At 40.9% G+C, this 6,544-nt stretch overlaps 1 pseudogene; it reads right to left on the bottom strand.

The window, feature by feature from the left end:
- Positions 1-1,272: 1,272 nt before the first annotated feature.
- LOC141763658 (estradiol 17-beta-dehydrogenase 1-like) lies at positions 1,273-3,577 on the bottom strand (annotated as a pseudogene).
- Between the last annotated feature and the right edge of the window lie 2,967 nt (positions 3,578-6,544).

Below are 6,544 nucleotides of genomic sequence, written 5' to 3'. Positions count from 1 at the left end.
TAAATCAAGTCAAAATAAAAGTGCATTATAGTATTAGCAGAAAATGCACTTTAATCATGAAAAGTTAAAGTTCTCAATATGCAGACTGGCCCCTGTCTGTGTTATATAAATTTTAGTTGTCACGTCCACTGATTTTCCAGCCAATTAGACTGTTATCAGATCATTAAATGTGCGATATAAGCCTCACAGATGTGGGTCAGTAGGGCCCTGCCTCACCTAATAGTAGGTTTGTCATCTATTCACATGGTGGATCACGAAAGTAGCATTAAAAGAAGAAGACAGTGACCTCTAGTAAGCGTAGTAATTATGACAGAAGCAAAAGCGGAAGTGAAGCGCTGCAGTATAGACGGTTGAGTTGTGTGGATTTTCCCTCTGGCCTCTTGTTGGAGGAGAGCTGTCTGTGTGTGTGTGTTTGTGTGTGTGTGTGTGTGTGTGTGTATTCAGATGTGCCAGACCCCTCTCTCTGTGCCTAGTCACCCACACCTTAATCTCATTCAACAATCAGTGGACCTATCTACTCTCAACTGTTGAAACTGTGTTTTCTTTGATAGCACCTTGACACAGCTCTGCTAATCCTTGATCCTTTGTCTTTGTTAGTCTTGGTGACTTTATTTAGGAAATAGGGGTTGTAGGGGTTCTCAGCTATTTATTTTTGCATCTCCTCTTCTCCTGTTTTGTGGCGAGTTAGGGAGATTGTCTTTTCTTTTGATTCAGCAGAGTAATGGAGTTTTTATTTTCTAGTTATTTTGTCCTTGGAGACTTAGAGGCTTTATTAGGGCTGGGCAATATAGAGAAAATCCCAATATTTTTGACGCAATACCTCAATATCGATATTGCGATGACATTGTAGGGTTGACTATTGGTGCTTTCACAAAATATTTACACGATGAGATTTGATAAATAATCATCAGTAATGTGGATTTAATGACTAAGTGGGTAAAGGCAAAAAACAGTCTGGTAAGTTCAGGAAGTTACATCACTTTACTGTAATGCAGTATTAATTAATTGTTCTTACCAGCATCATTTATATATATATATTACTAATGCAGTTATAATCTACTGTAGACATACAAGCTACATGAGATATGAGCAAATTATGAGCCTTTTAAACTTGTTTACATTTTTGGCATTGTGTACATTTTGGATTTTGTGTATTTCAGATATCTGTTTATTGACATTTTATATACTTTCACCTTTATTGATATTTTTATAATGTTTTTGCACTCTTTGTATTGCAACACTTTCCCTCTGGATAAATAAAGTTCTGTCTTATCACCATACCTTTACAATGTCCTCAGTGTCCTGTGCTGCGTTTTGGAAAACGGAAGCGCAGTGCTGCAGGTATTTCTCATAGAGGCTGAGTGTGAGGGCATCGACCTGTTTGGAGAGACGTATCCCCGAGCTCTGCCTTCTGCAGGTTGAACAGGAAGTCGGTGTTGACTGGACCACACTCAATGAGACTCACGCTGCGGGACAAAGCATAATCATTTACAGTTAACGGCCTTTTAAACTATAGAAGCAAGATGCAGCAAACATTAAAACTCACTGGATATTGAAGTGTTGCAGGAGGACAGCCAAACTCTCACATGCTCCCTCTATTGCAAATTACTGGCACAGTACACCTCATTAAAGGGGAGGCCTGCAAGAGAGCATGAAGCACAGAGATGGGTTGTTTGACAATTTCATGCACGGCAGCAACAACAACATTTTTGCGATTTCTATCAAATCATTGGAAAAACTGCACACGTGGAACACCGTTGACATTCAGTGAATCCTCAACCACGTGCTTGTCTCACCTTGAAGCCCCCCGGTTGCTCCCGGTGACCAGAATACGGCCCCTGGCCCTGAGCCTTCATCTCCGGCAGGAAAGCCTGGATGGTCTGGATGGTACCGAGGAGGTTGACCTCCAGAATCTGCCTCATCGAGTCCAAGGACTGCACCTCCAGCGGACCCATCAAACCCACGCCAGCGTTACACACTGGGAGAAGTGAGGATAAGCCGTTAAAGCGGCAGTAGGCAGTATACTTTTGGCATCATTGGGCAAAAATTCCAGAATATTGAATCATATTTGATCAGCGTTTCCTAGTTTGACATTTGATCGGAGTGATTGACAGCTGCTCAGACTCCACAGCTTGGCTCTGATTGGTTGTTTTCCTCCGGTGTGTGAAATCCTGCAGATGCCGTTAGGACGACCGGAGGACACCGGAGGACACCAAGGCACATGATTTTTTTCCGATTACCTGTCTCATGCGCTACTACTGTTTTATAAAAATAACTTTTTTAAATCCTATTTCCTCCATTTTCTACCCACTCCAGCTTTAAACACACACAAATCACAACCTTATATGAGAACACGCTGACACAAGAGGCATACCCAGAATGTCCACTCGTTTCTCCACAACCCTGTCCCTCGCATCCAGGATGGACTGCCGGACGGTCACGTCCATTTGGAGTATGTCCAAGGTATCCTTGTGCAGGCTTTTCACACACTCCAAAAGACGCTCCTTCTTGGCCAGGTTTCTCATCGTGGCATACACTAAACAGAGAGCAGCACTTAGTGGCATGTCTTGATACAGATTTCACAATACTTTTAGATATAAATCACATATGTGTTGCAGAATATCTCTGGTTGCAGTGTCAAGACGTTTGTTTAGTCCAGTATCACATACAGTACATTACATACTGTACAGTGTCTCCATGGGCTTAGAACAGGGGTCAGCAACCTTTACTATCCTAAAAGCCATTTTAGGCAAAAAAAAAAAAAACTGTCTGGAGCCACAAAAACATTTGATCATTGTGATGAAGGTAACACAGTTTATAGTCTAAGTATATAGTATATAAGTCTAATGCAGTGAGGGCCAAAGAGCAAATGTACTACGGAGTATTAGGGCCACACTGAGGGAAAAAACATCTGAGATTTACAGAATAAAGTCAGAATATTACAAGAATTAAGTCATAACTTTACAAGAAAAAAAGTCAGAAGTTTCCAAGAATAAAGTCAGAAGTTTAGGAGAAAAAAAGTCGTTATATTATGAGAATAAAGTCATAACTTTAAGACAAAAAAGTCGTAATATTACGAGACTAAAGTCATAACTTTACGAGAAATAAAGAAAATAACAAGTAAAAATTACTACTTTATAATATTGTGACTTTATTCTTGAAATCTCAGATTTATTTTTTTCCTCAATGTGGCCCTAATACTCCGTCGTACCGTCGTTCTATAGACCTACAACAATGATAAATAAAAATGAAAATGTGAACAAAACACAGCTATTCATTTCCACTAATTTCTAAAAAAAATTCCACAGGGAGCCAATGGAGAGGAGCTAAAGAGACCCCTGGCTTAGAAGGTCCTTTACATCAACAGCTCCTGACCCAATGCAAGCACATAAGGAACACAATAAAAGACCGTGTCAGCTGCGGTTACCTTTGAATGTTTTGTTAGGATCAGAGGCCAGCCGGACAGCCAGGCTGAGACCGATTCCCGAGGAGCAGCCTGTAATCAGCACCACCTTCTTGTCCATGGAGCCACCAAACTGTCTGCTTCAACAGAGAGCAGCTGGAGCCGTGATGATAAAATGGAGTTATGTGAAAGCTCCTCTTGAAGGAACTGGCCTTCTACCTCCGAGAGGTCAAGGCCCAGTTACGTGTTGGTTAATCTTGTGTGACAAAGAGATTTTCCAAACAGACGGGTTAAAGCATAATAATACAATTTATTCCGAACAATTAATGTTGCATAAGTAAAAATAAAAGAGTTTACAGATATCTGGATCCAATCAACATGTCCCTGACAACATACAGTGCATGGGTCAGTTCGTGAAGTTTGAACCCCGAGCTATCCCTGATCCAGCGTTTTATGGTTTACACAATATTAATATTCATGAGTTATGGCACGTGATGTTTCTGCTGCATGTCTTCTTCTTCGTTATCTCCTTCTGGCTCCTTCCTCTCCTTGACCTTGCAAAAGAAAACAGCACCTGCCACCTCCCTTTTCCTCACAATCACTCTATTCATAACAAATCCAACAGTCAGGTTATTGTAAGCATTTTTGTACATAATAAATCCAACACTCTTCCCAGTGTTTTCACATTATTTCGCTATCACAAGGCCAGTTAATCCTAAACATCTTATCGGCCACCTGGAGCCCTCACATTCTTTCACATGTCCTTGTTACTGAAGTTGATTTTGTTTTTTCTATTGAAGCACGTGAGAAACATCACTGCCTTACAACGACTAACACGACTATGTAGGGGTTCTACTTTGGTAGGTTTTGGTTATTAGCAAAATAATTAATAAATAATAATATAATTATTAATATTAATAAAGATTATCAATAAACATCAATAATAAACGGGGCACCACCCTGGAATCAGGGACCAATGACCAAAACGTTAATATAGTCTCATTATATATGCTAAACTATCAATTTGGAACGTTGATTAATAATTAAATTAATAACTATAACCAAAATAGATAGTAAAGGTTGAAGGATATCGGAGTTCTTGACATAGCAGAGGTTAGCATTATTCACTCTTGTGCAACATTAAAGAGACCAGCATGTATATTCCACAAACATTTATTTACAAGATAATAAAGGTTCAAAACACAACATTAATCTAACTAAATAACTAAACTAAACAAACCAAACACAGTGTGTGTGTGTGTGGGTGTGTGTGTGTGTGAGAGAGAGAGAGAGAGGGGGGGGGGAAAACAAGATGGGTTCTTGTCTCAAAATGTCTGTATGGCTTACAAACAAAATGGCGAGCACTGTAAAACTACAAAGATGGCTGAATCAAAGATGGCGGAATCAAAGATGGCCGTCAGCATGTCATCACATGACCTCTTTGTTCTAGGACAGAGAGGGGGGTGATGTGTGGGTTAAGATTATCTGAAGCTGTATGTTTATGTTTAACTAATTCACAGTTTCTGTATGTGATCTTAATGTGTGTTAGATATGCAGTGGGTTAGAAAAGATGGTTAGTTGCATGAAAGACCTTGTCTATGTGAAGCATAAACTAAACACATCAGATGTGGCGAAGCCAGTTACCCAAAAATCAAATACAGATAAATCACCACAGTCAAACTCAATGAATGACATTAAACCAAATCAATACAAGTACTTTCTAGAAATCAAAGTTGAACAGTCTTGCTCAGCCCTGTGCGATTGCTAATGCTAAGGCCCAGTACGTTACCAATCCATGGAAGAAAAGGGTTTGTGATTCCATGTGTTGAAGTTGTGGTTCCAAGTCAAAGAGGTCGTCTTTGCTGTTAGTTTGGTGCTAACTTCTTCGCTTGATAGCTTGAAGTTAGCTGGTGAAAAGGGCAGAGCACTCGCGTCGTCTGCCGTTTGGTTCCTTGGTTGCAATGGCTGTTTCCTAACAGGCCATTGATCAGAACCAGAACTGTTTTGCAAGTTCTGGACTTGAGAGCCGTTCACCTCAACCAGGTCAGCCTGGGTTGAGTAGATGAAGAAAGAGTAGCTGTGGCTCACCTCCAGCAGCTGGTCGGCTTGGGTCAGGAGGTGAAGAGCAAAGAGTCGAAAGAGGAGGAACAAAGGACATTCCTCTGGTTTTGTTCTGTGTGAATTTCACACCTCAGGGTGAAATGTTACTGTAGCCAATGAGGACTGAGCTGAGTCCTGTGGTCAAGGAGAGCATACCTCCAGGATTCTGGGAGACAGTTCACTGTGTCTGCCACCCGAAATGGCAGGTCCCTACATCCCCCCTGTTGTGGTCTTAAGATGTGTGTCATCCTTGAAGAGCAAAACAGAAGGTTGAACAGTTCACAGATCCTTGGAAACAACCTGGAGGTTGTACAGTCCAATCCCTGGGGACAACTGAAAAGTTGTTAAATCCATGATTGAAAAAGTTCATTCAACAGTTCATTCCATTTTGTAACGTCTGGGCAGTTCATTAACCAATTGGGCATTGGTTAAGACTATCTATCCTGGCTAAGCAAGAACAGTCCCTAAGTTACAAATAAAACCAGATAAACAAAAACAATAGCATTGTATAAAATACCTAACTATGTTTCTCTGTTATTTATAAGGTTAGTGAAGAACAGGAATGTTAGAGGTGTAAAGTTGTTAAGGTGAGAGGCGGAGAGTGTCACCTAAAACAATGCGGACAAGTGTATGACTGGTTCTGTACAGTCATAATGTGGTGTCCTAAGCTAGTGTGTGCACTAGTGATCTCTAAACAAGATACTACTAAGGAGTTGGTCCAAGTGTACTTGTAAAGTTGGACAGTGGTGTCTGAGTTGAGTTTTTGCTGTTGCTAACAAACTCAAGTTTTCCCTAATATCTGCAAAAGAGGAAAGGAAAATTAAGGCACCGGGATCTAGCGTCAGTCTCACTGTTAGCTAGGTGTTAGCTAGTACCGTGGGAAGGTAGCTCTGGATCTCTGATGCTTACCTCGTGGCTCAGGGCTGTAACGCTCCAGGTAGCCAGAGGCAGAGAGGCACTCAGAGTAGCTATCACTGTCTGCTAGATTATGTCCATGTTCTGAACCTTGTTCAGAGTCTGAAATGTGGTCAGAGATGCTGT

Source organism: Sebastes fasciatus, unplaced genomic scaffold, assembly GCF_043250625.1.
Source record: "Sebastes fasciatus isolate fSebFas1 unplaced genomic scaffold, fSebFas1.pri Scaffold_133, whole genome shotgun sequence".
NCBI lineage: Eukaryota > Metazoa > Chordata > Actinopteri > Perciformes > Sebastidae > Sebastes > Sebastes fasciatus.
Note: the sequence above shows the minus strand (reverse complement) of the source record. Positions and strands in the feature narration are given on the sequence as shown.